Here is a 13,717-nt window from a genome sequence, read left to right as displayed (position 1 = left end):
GAAAAGAAAAGTTAAAGGAAGGGAAGGAAAGGGGAATTTCCTTTCCATTCGAGACAGCAAGGAGAGAGCAGCGTTCTCCCACCCACCCGCCCAGTCAGAAGGCACTAATTGTCGCAGCAGGCGGTAAGAGGAGAGGTTGACGCAATGACACCAGGGGGTACACAGCAACATACCAGTAACACTACTAACTGAGATGCTGATTACAGGGGCAGAAAGACCTCTTGCAAAGTGATAAACATAAGCAACAGTACGGCTGCATAGTGGCAGCAGGAAAATCTGGACAGCGTGTCTCCTGGCTTAGGCGGCCGGGGGGCCAGAACACTGTTTTGGATATTATGGCTGGGCATCCTTAAGCGGGATGCGCCAGGAGTCTACGGGTGCTGGTAATTGGCACAGGGAACCCACAGGCTGCTTGGGCGGCAACCTGTGGGGCATACTAAGCATTTGCGAGACCCGAAGCTGTGTACCCCCAAGTTATTAATTGATGATAAATGTTAGTTATGTGGTTATGACAATAATTATGTTATAATATGTTATAATGTTGTTTTGAATTGTAATGTAAAACGTTCCTGGCTGCGGCCAAAAATAAATCCAACATTCTTTAAGATGCGTTTTGGTGTAGTGTTTGCGAGAGAGGCGGAGCAAGTGCCGAGTGCACGAGTTGAGATTCCGGTGGAAGCAGCCAAAGGAGCCATGGGATGAAGATCAATAGAAGCTGGCTAGAGGAATAGTGCAAGACCTGCTGTGGGGGGTAAGATGTAAGTGTATTTGTGTGTGGTGGGGGGGTATATTTGGGGAGCATGAGGGAGAGTACAGGATGGTGAGATTTCTGTAGGTTCTTGGTTGCTGGGAAGGGAAAGGAAGGGAAAAGAAGGTGAAGAGTGAAATGGAAAGGGCAAGGAAAGAGAAAAGAAGGGGAAAAAGAATTTGGGGCAGAGACAAACATAGTGGGAGAGTGGTAATGGGAGAATGTGGTGGAGGAAAAAAAGTGCTCCCTTATATCCCCTCTCCCACTGAACACACTTCAAGGTACGCACAGACATACACACACAGTTATTCTCTTACACGTTCTTGCATCTCCTGGAACCCACTCTCCTCTCTTTTTTTTTTTTACATTTGTACCCCACGCTTTCCCACTCATGGCAGGCTCAATGTGGCTTACATGGGGCAATGGAGGGTTAAGTGACTTGCCCAGAGTCACAAGGAGCTGCCTGTGCCTGAAGTGGGAATTGAACTCAGTTCCTCAGTTCCCCAGGACCAAAGTCCACCACCCTAACCACTAGGCATTCCCTCACCCTGTATTGCCCCACATCCCCCTGAACACAAACCCTAAACCATACACATACATCTATACTTTCCCCATAGATATGAACATATACACTGCAGCATACACATGCACAACTCATGTATACCACTCAGACACACATAGCACACAGTACATCTTCCAATCCACACACTCCCTGCCACCGACCAAGACACATTTAACAACAGAGATGTGCACGGGCAAACCATTCTTGGTTTGTTTTCAGATTTTTTTGGATGTTTTCCTGATTTGTATACTTTTTTTTTTTTGGCTCATTTCACACATTCATTTAAAAATATTTACACGTGCATTGCAACTTTTTAATGCATGCTAATCAACTGTACTTACATTCCTTGTGCACACTAAAATTGCTAATGCATGTTATCAAACCAAATGCTCATTTTTAGCCCATGGAGGAAGGTGAAATGAGCTATTGTGTTATACAGCACATGTGAACTTTTCAACATGTGGAAGTCTATAGATACTTACTAAAGTTCTGGAAAAGCAGATTTGGATATGAAGATATGGGGCCTACCTGCTAGTTCAATTCCTAGATCAGGTCTTTCGCTTCCTGGGCCAGCTACAGATATTACAGAGGCACTGCTCATAGCTCCTGGAGAGAAGGAAGCCCAGTCATCACCTAAAAGCGATATCTGGTAGACAGATTCATAGACAGTGATTCTAGTTTTTCATAAGGAGTCTTCGTACATGATCGTTGGGCAAGGATGTTGTTGCAATGACTAAAGAAGGGAGCTGGACGGGAATATACAAAGATAGTGGTGGAAGGTAATTATGAATGAATGCTTATATCACCATGTCTAAACCCTAGTATCCTTTGAGCTGGAAGCCCAAAGAAGCAGGAAGAGACTTCCAGGTCTAAAGGCAAAAAAAAACATTATAAAGAAACAAATAATTTGTCACCGTTGAAGTTTCTGTTGAGTCATTTTAATGGTGATTTTATAACCGGGTGTCTGTATTTACAAACCTTTTGCAAATACAAAAGTACAGAATACTAACACATACACGCGTAGTGTACATCTACTGGCATAAGTGCTAGCAAAGTGCCTAAACACTGTTCCAGAAGTGAGCTGGCACACGCACATGAGCTGTTACCTCCATGTCTGTTTTTTAAAGTTGCAGGCACCTCAGCTAGACACCGAAAAAAAATATTTATACTCTCAAAAATAGGCACTAAATCCTCTTGACTAACTTGTCTACACTGCCCCGGACCTGGTGAAAAATTTCTCGCATTGCACGTGCTATGAATCCATACTATTTCCTTCTGTTCATTGTGGAGGAACCTTAATAGCCTTATTCCCATTTATTTTAATACAGGATGAACCCATGTATACTGTGCTCAACCCCCTTCTACATTGTGCGGCCAGTAACATGCACGTATACCCTGCAGTAACTTTATACTTCAGCTCACAGTAGCTTTCTTCATCTGTCCCACAGTTGGGAGGCAGTAGAAATTGCTCGAGTGCTGATTCTATTTCCATTTTTTCCAGGTTACTTAACACACGATGAAGACCCTATTAGCACTAGAGCTTACAAAAAAGGAAGGGGCTAATTATAGAAAAGTTGAAAAATTAATGATCGGTCAATCAGCGGTGGACAGATAGCAGTTGACAAGGGAGGATCTATTGGGTGAGATCACAGGCAATGTATGTTTCAAAGACATCTGTCATTCAGGTTTTGTGAATTCTAGATTAGAAGACATGTTCAATTACTCATCACATATCAAATATTCCAGTCTGTTCCTTAACAGATAATGAACAATAAAATGCATTCCCATTTTCTTCTTCTCTCCCTTTCCACAGATAAAAGCAGGCTATAAGAAATACTTAATACTTCAGTGAAACTTGCAGTTGAGAGGCCGACTAATTATAGAAATTTTTTTAAATGTAAAGAGCATAACAAAATGATACAACCCAGAAGAAATTGCAGAAGGAGAAAAAAAATTCTTTTTCATCTTGAAGCTGTATCACAGTGACAAAGTGGCGTTTGATATGCATTAAGTAAGAAGGCAGCTCATAACAAGTAACTGATAAATGATTAAACCTACAAAGGCGAGGTGCTACATTCCATTCAACTGAAGGGGAAGCTTTACATAAGAAATTCAAATGCCTACAAATAAGAACTAGTTTTCTCACAGTTGAGGAGCATCTTGGTAATTTTCCTTCACTCACCCTGAAACTGATTCTCATTATTTCATGTTACATCCCAGTAACATTCATTACAGACAATCAAACTGTGACGGAATAGTGCAAACTAGTAGTGGTTAGCAACCTAGTCCTCAGAACACACCCGGCCTGCTGGGTTTTCAAGACACCCTAAATAAATACATATGAGACAGGTCTGCATACAATGAAAGTAATTTCATGCAAATCTGTCTCAGGTAGCAAATGAGGCAAAATATGGCTTATTGGTTCCAGCTAAAATGAGTCACTTTGATTAATCAAATCTTATTTTTGAGAACCACACTGACTTCCTGAAAGTTACTAAAAGCAAAGCAGAAAGTAGCAGGGACACTTAAAACCCATGAAAGCATATGAAGGACTGGGATCCAAGCACTTGGGGCCCTGTTTATTAAGGTGTGTTAGTGTTTTTAGCGCGTCTACACTTAGTGCACAAGCTAACCATGTAGGCGCCTATAGGGATATTGTAGGCACGTATATGGTTATCACGCACACATGGTTAACACTATACAAATAAGCCTGTGAATGAAGTCTGGCTGTTGTTTTCTTCTTCTTGTCTTGAAATTGTACTACCATCATAGGTCATGCATGGTGACAGTGTCAGGTCTGTCCAGTTCTAGATATGATTGCCACAAATAGGGAACTTTGTATTTCAAAAGAGGTCTGTGGCTTACACATATGGAAAGAAAGCTTTTGCCCCTTGGAGTGAAGTAGATCTAGTTTCCTTCATCATATTCTATGTTCATATGAATACAATAGTCCACTATTTTTCCATCCAAATAACTACTGCATATGGAGTGAATTTAATAGATTTTATTTTTTAAAAATTCAAAAATTAAAGAAAAAAAGAAGAAGAAAGAGCTAAAATAAAATGTTTTTTTTTTTTTTTTTTTAAGGTCAGTGATTGGAAATGAACAGCTGGGTGTTAATAAGACTGGATGACATATGAGTTCCAGAATCAGAAACAGTTCATCTTCAATAATTTCTGAGGCCTTTTCTTCCAAAGAAAACATAAGTAGTTAAGTAAAGGTAACCATAAAAATGTAAATAAATGTCTGCAATATGTGGAACTGATGGCAAAAATTGACTGATTAACTATCTGATACTATTTTTAGTGGAGGTTTAGTAAACAGGGCCTATACATTTAAAATGACTATAGATGTTTAAAGTTCACTTTAAGTTTATTATAGTAGATAAAAATGACTTTCAGAAATTGGCTACACATAAGCAACCTGAAATAAAGAGATAATCTTATCTCTAATATTTCTTCATTGAAATCACATTTAGAGTGCATGTTGGGAAGTGCTTCACTTATATCTTTTCTCTTTTCAATTTATTCTGGAAATCTGAAATTTATTCTTAATTATTCATGCTTTAGCATTCTGTGTTTGTGTGTTTGGGCTGCTACTGTGTTATTCAGAGATTGACCTTATTTAATGTTTTATGTGGTGACAATAAAAAAAAAGAAGAGTTTGAGGTCTCTAAGGATTGTCAATAAAAGCTAAATATGTTATTTTTTTGTGTGATTTTTAAAAGCTTATATATGGGGAAAAGTGGCACCTTAAAGAACAATTATGTTTTAGGAATGGACATGACAATTATAGTATGGTTTGATCCCCACAGTCATTAATGGCTTGGGCAATTGAAATAGATAAGAATTTAGGCAACATGCTTTATCATATATTTGCAGTGATTTAGAGTCAGTGTAGATATTTGTTGACATGGAAGACCAAACTTTAATCTTCTACACCAGAAGAATCATTTATGTCCTTTACTGTGAACCTTGATGGAAGTTGGATATTATGGAAATTCAGAATTTAGAAGCAAACAGGTTAACTCTTCCTTGCTTTTCAGCAAAGAAACACTGGAGGGGGGAGGGGTCCTTTTACTAAGCTGTGGTAAGCACTATTGTGTGATTACCACAGCTTAAAAAGGTTTACCTTGGGGCGCGCTCAAGCATCTCACGATAAGTGTGCGCACTACCCATATGCAAAATTTTTTTGGCAGAGGGTGCATGCCTGAGGGGCAAAGAGTCGGTGTTTCTGCGATGATTAGCAAAAGATTAGTGTGTGAGCCCTTACCACCTACAAAATAGGTAGCAGTAAAGGCTCATGTTCTAATTTTTAATAATGGCCATGATCAGCATGTTGCCATGTAAGGGTATGCTAAGGTCACTTTCTACCGCGGCTTTGTAAAAGGACCCCTGGATCTCTAAAACCTAAATTATTAGTAGTGTCTGATTACAATTAGAATAGCGACTTGATTAGCTTTTATTACTGTAAATACAGTAATAATGTGCTAGGTTTGCAAAATATATTAAGATGCCAGATGCACCAAGCTACACAAAATCAAAGCTTATATTCTAAAGCCATTCTATGTCTGCAGAACAAATGTAAAAATATTTTAATGTAATAGCACACAACTTCAATTGTTTAAATGAAAATGGTAGAAGTTGGATGGACCGATGGATCTTGTTCTGCTACAAAACAATTGACAGTCTTTTATCAAATACCGTTGAATCATATGGATTGTAAGGATAAAGGTGAGCTGGTTAATATTGCGTATCTGGATTTTCAGAAGGCATTTGACAAAGTACCTCATGAAAGACTCCAGAGGAAATTGGAGAGTCATGGGATAGGAGATAGTGTTCTATTGTGGATTAAAAACAGAGTAGGGTTAAATGGTCAGTATTATCAATGGAGAAGGGTAGTTAGTGGGGTTCCCCAGGGGTCTGTGCTGGGACTGCTGCTTTTTAACATATGTATAAATGACCTAGAGATGGGAGTAACTAGTGAGGTAATTAAATTTGCTGATGACACAAAGTTATTCAAAGTCGTTAAATCGCGGGAGGATTGTGAAAAATTACAAGAGGACCTTACGAAACTGGGCGTCTAAATGGCAGATGACGTTTAATGTGAGCAAGTGCCATGTGGGAAAGAGGAACCCGAATTATAGCTACGTCATGCAAGGTTCCACGTTAGGAGTCACAGACCAGGAAAGGGATCTAGGTGTCGTCGCTGATGATACGATGAAACCTTCTGCTCGGTGTGCTGCTGCGGCTAAGAAAGCAAATAGAATGTTAAGTATTATTGGGAAAGGAATGGAAAACAAAAATGAGGATGTTATAATGCCTTTGTATCGCACCATGGTGCGACCGCACCTAGAAAATTGTGTTCAATTCTGGTTGCCGCATCTAAAAAAAAATATTGTGGAATTAAAAAAGGGAACAGAGAAGGGCGACGAAAATGATAAAGGGGATGGGATGACTTCCCTAGGAGGAATGGCTAAATCGGCTAGGGCTATTCAGCTTGGAGAAAAGGCGGCTGAGGGCAGACATGATAGAGGACTATAAAATAATGAGTGGAGTTGAACGGGTACATGTGAAACGTCTCTTTATGCTTTCCAAAAATACTAGGACTAGGGGGGGGGCATGTGATGAAGCTACAATGTAGTAAATTTAAAACGAATCGGAGGAAATGTTTCTTCACTCAATGTGTAATTAAACTCTGGAATTCGCTGCCAGAGAATGTGGTAAAGGCGGTTAGCTCAGCGGAGTTTTAAAATTTTTGGACAGCTTCCTAAAAGAAAAGTCCATAGACCATTATTAAATGGACTTGGGGAAAATCTACTATTTCTGGGATACGCAGTATAGAATGTTTTGTACTTTTTTGGGATCTTGCCAGGTATTTGTGACCTGGATTGGCCACTGTTGGAAACAGGATGCTGGGCTTGATGGACCTTTGGTCTTTCCCAGTATGGCTATACTTATGTACTTATGTAAACAAAATAGTGGAGTTAAAATGATGCCATAGAACATGGGCATGTTTCTATGAGTAAATACTATATAATTACTACAAAGGGGTGTCTGTGAAATTTTCCATTTAGCTCTCTGGATATGTACTACCTGAGGTATTTGGTAAACCTCTTCCATTGGTACATGATGTGTAGTAACCTCGGGTTTTCGCTGTGATAATACATTGTGATTGAACTTACAGATTGGAAACATCATAAAATCTTGCTTTTTTTTCATCTCCAGATAATATATCAATTAAAACTATTCTGACAAAATGTAAATTAGTGAAAATAGTGCATGCTTTAGTCACTAGTAGGTTGGACTATTGTAACTCTCTTTTTAAAGGACTGAAGAAAACCTGTCTATGATTACAATTAGTGCAAAATGCTGTGGCTAGAATAATAACTGAAAACAGGACGTATGATCATAATATGTCTTGTTTTACAACAATTATAGTGGCTTCCAGTAGTCACTTGCATCACTTTCTAGATATTGTGTTTAGTGTACACATCATTCCATCTGGGATTTCCTGCTAACCTTTCAAATAAGTTAACAAGGTACATGCCTCAGTGAGCATTATGTTCATCTCAAAAAAGCTTTCCTTAGCTCCCGGTCTTAACATGATAAGGCTTTCAACAATGAGAAAAAAAGTGTTTTCGTATGCTGGACCTTTACTTTGGAACTCTTTATCAGTTGAACTTAATAATGCTCCTTCTTATTTTAGTTTTCACAAACTTTTAAAAACTTGGTTATTTCAACAATGTTTTAACTAACATGTTTTTTTTTCCTGATCTTGTATTTGGGGAAATTGTATGTTATATTATATCTGTAACTAGTTTGTTGTTTCTTTGTAAACTGCTTTAACATTATAGTAAAAACAGTACATAAAATCAATAAATGCAATTGAATCCAATGTATGTTATAAGGAAACCACGGCAATATCTGACTTGATAGGGGTAACCACTATATCTTCTTCCTATTTTATTGATCAGATGCTCAGACTTTATAGCTTTCAAGCAGGAATAACAAAGTTGTTACATTACAAGAGGATTGTAAGAAATTGCAAGAGGATGTTATGAGACTGGAAGACCCAGGATCCAAATGGCAGAAGAAATTAATTGTCAGCAAGTGCAAAGTGATGCACATAGGGAAGAGTGACCCAGTTACAGCTACATGATGCAAGGTTCGACATTTGGAAAAAGACCTAGGTGTTACTGTTGATAATGCATTGAAATCTAAGGGGTGGCTACAAAAACAGAGAGAATGTTAGGATTTATTAGGAAAGGAATGGAGAATAAAACGGAGAATATTATAATGACGTGGTATGACCATACCTCAAATATTGTGAGCAATTCTTGTCACAGAATCTCAAAAAGGATATAGCTGAATTAATAAAGGCAGAGAGAAGGGCAACCAAAATAATAAAGTGGGTGGGATGACTTCCTTATGAGGAAAGGCTAAAGAGTCTAGGGCTCATCAGCTTGAAGAAAAGACAGCTGAGGGGAGATATGAGAGAGGTCTATAAAATCATGAGTGGAATGGAATGGGTACCACTTGCTTACTCTGTCCAAAAGTACAAGGACTAGGAGACACACAATAAAGTTACTAAGTATTACATTTAGAACAAATTGGAGAAATATTTATTTACTCAACATGTAATTAAGGGCCTCTTTTACAAAGCCACACTACTGATTCTCAGTGCGGCAATTGAGGAGAAGCCTATTCAATCCCTATGGGCGTCCTTTCATTTGCTGTGTGGGAATCACTAGCCTAGCTTTGAAAAAGAAGCCCTCAGTTCTGTAATTTGTTGTCAGAGAATCTATTAAAAAGTGGTTAGCATTGCAGGATGTAAAAAAGTGTAGGAAAAGTTACTTAAAAAAAGGTCCATTAACTATTACGTTGAACTTTGGAAAATACACTACTTATTCCTGGTATAAGCAACATGAAATGTATGTTAATTTTTGGGCTTGCCAGGTACTTGTGACCTGGATTGGCCACTGTTGGACACAGAATACTGGACTTGGTGGATCTTTGGTCTGGCTTATGTAATAAGCAAATTGCCACTACCCATACGGACATAGTGGAGCTTCTCTTTTAAAACAAGGAGCACAGTAGTAATGTGCTATGCACAAAGACAATGGTGTGCATACTAATCTGGTCCAACAAGATGTTAACAAGTTTGACCTACAATTATCATGTACCTGAAGAAATACAAATAAAGCTTTATTGTATTCATGCTTAATAGTATGGTAATCTGTACTCCATTCATATTTTAACACCCATTTACTAAAGCTTGCTTTTTAAAAGGCTCAGCTAATGTGATCTTTGGGAGTAACTGATTAGAAGAGGTTGTTACGGCAAGAGATGTAAGAGGTGTGACATAGAATACATGGGAGACAGAGTTGAGAGAGAGAAGGTGGCCAGAAAGAGGGGAGATGGCCAACAACTTCTACATTTACCTAAGAAAATGGATTTTGAATGTGGATTTAGCTCATGCTTTTCTCAGTTGTAGCTCAGGCTAAGTTAGATTCAGATACAGTGAATATTGTCCAGACCTTGGAGGTCTTACAACTTAAGGGGCCCTTTTACTAATGGCTGCAGATTCTATTTTATACCTACAGGTCACGTGGCACTTAGCACATGGTAATGGCTGTTAGTACACACTAAGCTTTAGTAAAAGGGCCCCTATATTTGTACCTGAGTCAATGGAGAGTTAAGTGATTTGCCCAAAATCACAAGGAGCTGCAGGGGGATTTGTATCGGATTTCCATGGTTGGCAGCCCAGTGTTGTAATCACCGGGCTACTCCTCTATCCACCTCAACTTGCCCCCTTTGTTGTCTAGTAAGATTGTTGTTTACTGTGTTGACATTGTAAGCAGCACACCATACTATAATGTATAGTGATATTTGAATACTTTACTGTTGTAACTATTATTTATCACTATTTCGGAGTTGTATTTCTGTCATCAGGTCAGAAGCTACTAAGTACAGGTCAAAGTTGTATTATAATTCAATTTGATCTGTCCATTGCTTTTGACTTAGTGGATCATGGTGTCTTGCTTCTACTCTTGGACTCACTTGGGATCCAGAATTCTGTTTTATCTTGTTTTTTTTTTTTTTTTTTAATGAGATCATATAAGGTAAAGGAACAAAGTGAATTCTCTGACTCATTGTATGCATTGTGTGGGGTACCTCAAGGGTCCCCCCCCCCCCCGCTCACCCTCACTTTTTAATATTTTAATGCAACATTTAGTGGTACAGCTAGACCTTTTACAGTTACAGTTTTATATTTATGCTGATATCTCCAGGAAACCCACCTCATGAAGCTAATGTATTGAGCTGTTTGCAGGCAGTTGTTATGTGGTTACGTACATTTAGGTTAAAATTAAATAAAGATAAGACTAAGGGCCCTGTTTACAAAGGCGCATTAGCATTTTTAACGTGCCTACAATTATGGTGCGCATTAGCTGTGTAGGCGCCTATAAGGATATTGTAGGTGCATACACTAACACTCGTATATAAGCGTTAAAAACACTAACACACCTATAATGTGGCTTAGTAAGCAGGGCCCTAAGATTCTCTAGATAGGTCTCTTAAAGTTTTTGAAAGATAATCCCACTCCTTAAAATAAGTAACATGCCGAGGGGCATAATCGAACTGGGCGCCCATCTTTAAGGGTGCCCATCTCTAAGGACGTCCCGGCGAAAGGTCGGGACATCCCAAATTATCAAAACAAGATGGGCATCCATTTTTCGTTTCGATAATATGGTCGGGGACGCCCAAATCTTGACATTTAGGTTGACCATCTTGACATTTAGGTCACCCTTAGAGATGGGCCCTTCTTTTTTCCATTATCGTCCGAGGATGCCCATCTCTTAACCACGCCCCCATCCCGCCTTCGGTACACTGCCGACACACCCCCTTGAACTTTTGTCGTCCCTGCGACGGAAAGCAGTTGAGGACACCCAAAATTGGCTTTCGATTATGCCGATTTGGGCGGCCTTAGAAGTACGCCCATCTCCCGATTTGTGTCGGAAGATGGGCGCCCTTCTCCTTCAAAAATAAGCAGGATAGGGTCCTATTTACTAAGCCGTGCTGTAGACGCGCTACCGTTTTTAGCATGAGCTAAAAATTAGCGCGCACTAATGCTAAAGATAACCATATATTCCTATGGGTGTCTCTAGCATTAGTGTGTGCTAAAAAACACTAGCGCACCTTAGTAAACAGGGCCCTTAGATTTAATTCTTGAAACAGTTTCAAAAATGTTATTAGTAGAATTGGACAGTCAGCTTTCTCTAATCACTCAGGTAAATAAGATGGTCAGTAAATCTTTTTATTTACTTAAAAAGATTTGGATTATTCATAAATATTTTGAGTCATTTGTTCTTCATTTAGTAGAGCAGTCATTAATTCTACCCTTATTGGATTATTGGAATTCTATTTATATCGGTTGTTCGAAATCTTTAATTATGAAATTGCAGAAAATACAGAATGCCGCAGTTAGTTATTTTTTCAGTAAACAAATTTAATGCCATCTCTTCTTATATGCAGCAGCTACACTGGCTCCCAGTGAAGGCCAGATTAAAATTTAAAATCTTGGTGTTGACTTTTAAGGCTTTTTCATGGGGACTCTCCAGGTTACTTGATCAGTCATTTTATATTTTTCAATAGGAATCATGGCAGAGCTATTAGAAACATTACTTTTCGATTTTCCTTCTGTTTGTAAATTAAAGGCTCTGCGCACTCATCGATCTTCATTATCATATCAGGCTGCCTCTAGCTGGAAATCTCTTCCTCCTATTTTGAGGAACATAGATCATAATTCTGAGTTTAAGAAATCATAAGAAAACTTTACTGTTTAGAAAATATGTTTCTAATTTATAGATGCTTATTTTAATTTAGACTGGGATTTGTGTAATTGTCGAGAGCATGCTATGTTTCTTCATGTTATCCACTTAGATGTTGGTTGTAGCAGGTTATAAGACCTTGATGTGGTGGTGAGGACATACCACTGTGAGGGCATAAATGGTATAGTGGCAGGTGTCCCTAGGAGCACTCCTTCAATGAGGCTGCAGTTTAGCCATCTTATGGCAGGTGGCGCTAAACCTGTCATGTTGAAGCTGAGTCAGAGAGAAAGGACTCAGACCAGGCTGGAATCAAAAGCTCTCTGGCAGTACAGGACAGGGAGGCCCCGAGGCAAGAGGTCTCCTGGAGAGAGATTTCCTGGAGGAAGGCTCCAAGTGAAGGAGTTCTCCCTAAAGAAGTGTTGGTTGGTTGGGCTGTAGTACTTGTAGGGGAGTCCCAGGGAAGCAAGGATTGGCCCTAGCTCAGAGGTTTGCAAGAGAAAGAAGACTGCAGAGGAAAAGGAGTGCATTTATTTTCCATGAAGACTCAGGTCCTGAGTATCCTAGCTGGAGCCAGGCCTGGATTTGTGTTTGAATAACTGGAATTGTACTGATGAAGACAGAACTGCTAAGAGAGAAGCAAGTGAATGTTATTGGGTTTGCTGACGAGGGTTGGCAAGAGTCTGCAACAGGAACATTCTGTATTACTTTATTTTCTACCAATAAAATTTTCCTTTGATTTTGCTCTACAAACTGCCTGTGAAGTCCTGTAGCCAACCGCCAGTCACACTATCACAACCATATTAGGTGAATTTATTAAAAAAAAGAAAAGGATGATAAATAAATCCTAATACATACATATCCACTGGAACATTTCATTCACATAGGCATACACACAATCCCCATCCTCGTACATACTCCCTCCCTCCATACACCTGCCCCACATGCATATCCTACTCACTGAACACACCTCTCTCACATGTGTTTCACTCCAAACTGCTTCATCTATGACCACATATACTCCACACATAGTCACTGATAAACCTCACTCACCTACACATACAGCTCAATCTGCACTCTCAAATATCAGCCAGTGAAGCTCCACCAGCTGTTAGACCCTATGTAAGGTCATCTAAGACATCAAGGATGCTATAGAGTGAATTTAATTGGGAGCCAACTCCAGGCTCCGCCCTTTCTGCCTTGCCTCACCCCATGCATGGAATAAACTCCCTGAGCCCATTCGCCAGGCCCCCTCCATGCCCATCTTCAAATCCTTGCTCAAAGCCCACCTCTTCAATGTCGCCTTCGGCACCTAACCACCATACCTCTATCCAGGAAATCTAGACTGCCCCAACTTGACATTTCGTCCTTAAGATTGTAAGCTCCTTTGAGCAGGGACTGTCCTTCTTTGTTAAACTGTACAGCGCTGCGTAACCCTCGTAGCGCTCTAGAAATGTTAAGTAGTAGTAGTAGTAGGGAGAGAGGGCAAGTCAGTATGGGTTTACTCTCTGCCATCTATTTTTCAATCATTTTATCACAAGCTTTTCTGCTAGTAGTAATGTGGCTGCGCAATATGGAC

This window comes from Microcaecilia unicolor, chromosome 4 (genome assembly GCF_901765095.1).
Source record: "Microcaecilia unicolor chromosome 4, aMicUni1.1, whole genome shotgun sequence".
Classification (NCBI taxonomy): domain Eukaryota; kingdom Metazoa; phylum Chordata; class Amphibia; order Gymnophiona; family Siphonopidae; genus Microcaecilia; species Microcaecilia unicolor.
The sequence above is the reverse complement of the archived record's forward strand: the minus strand, read 5'-3'. Positions refer to the sequence as shown.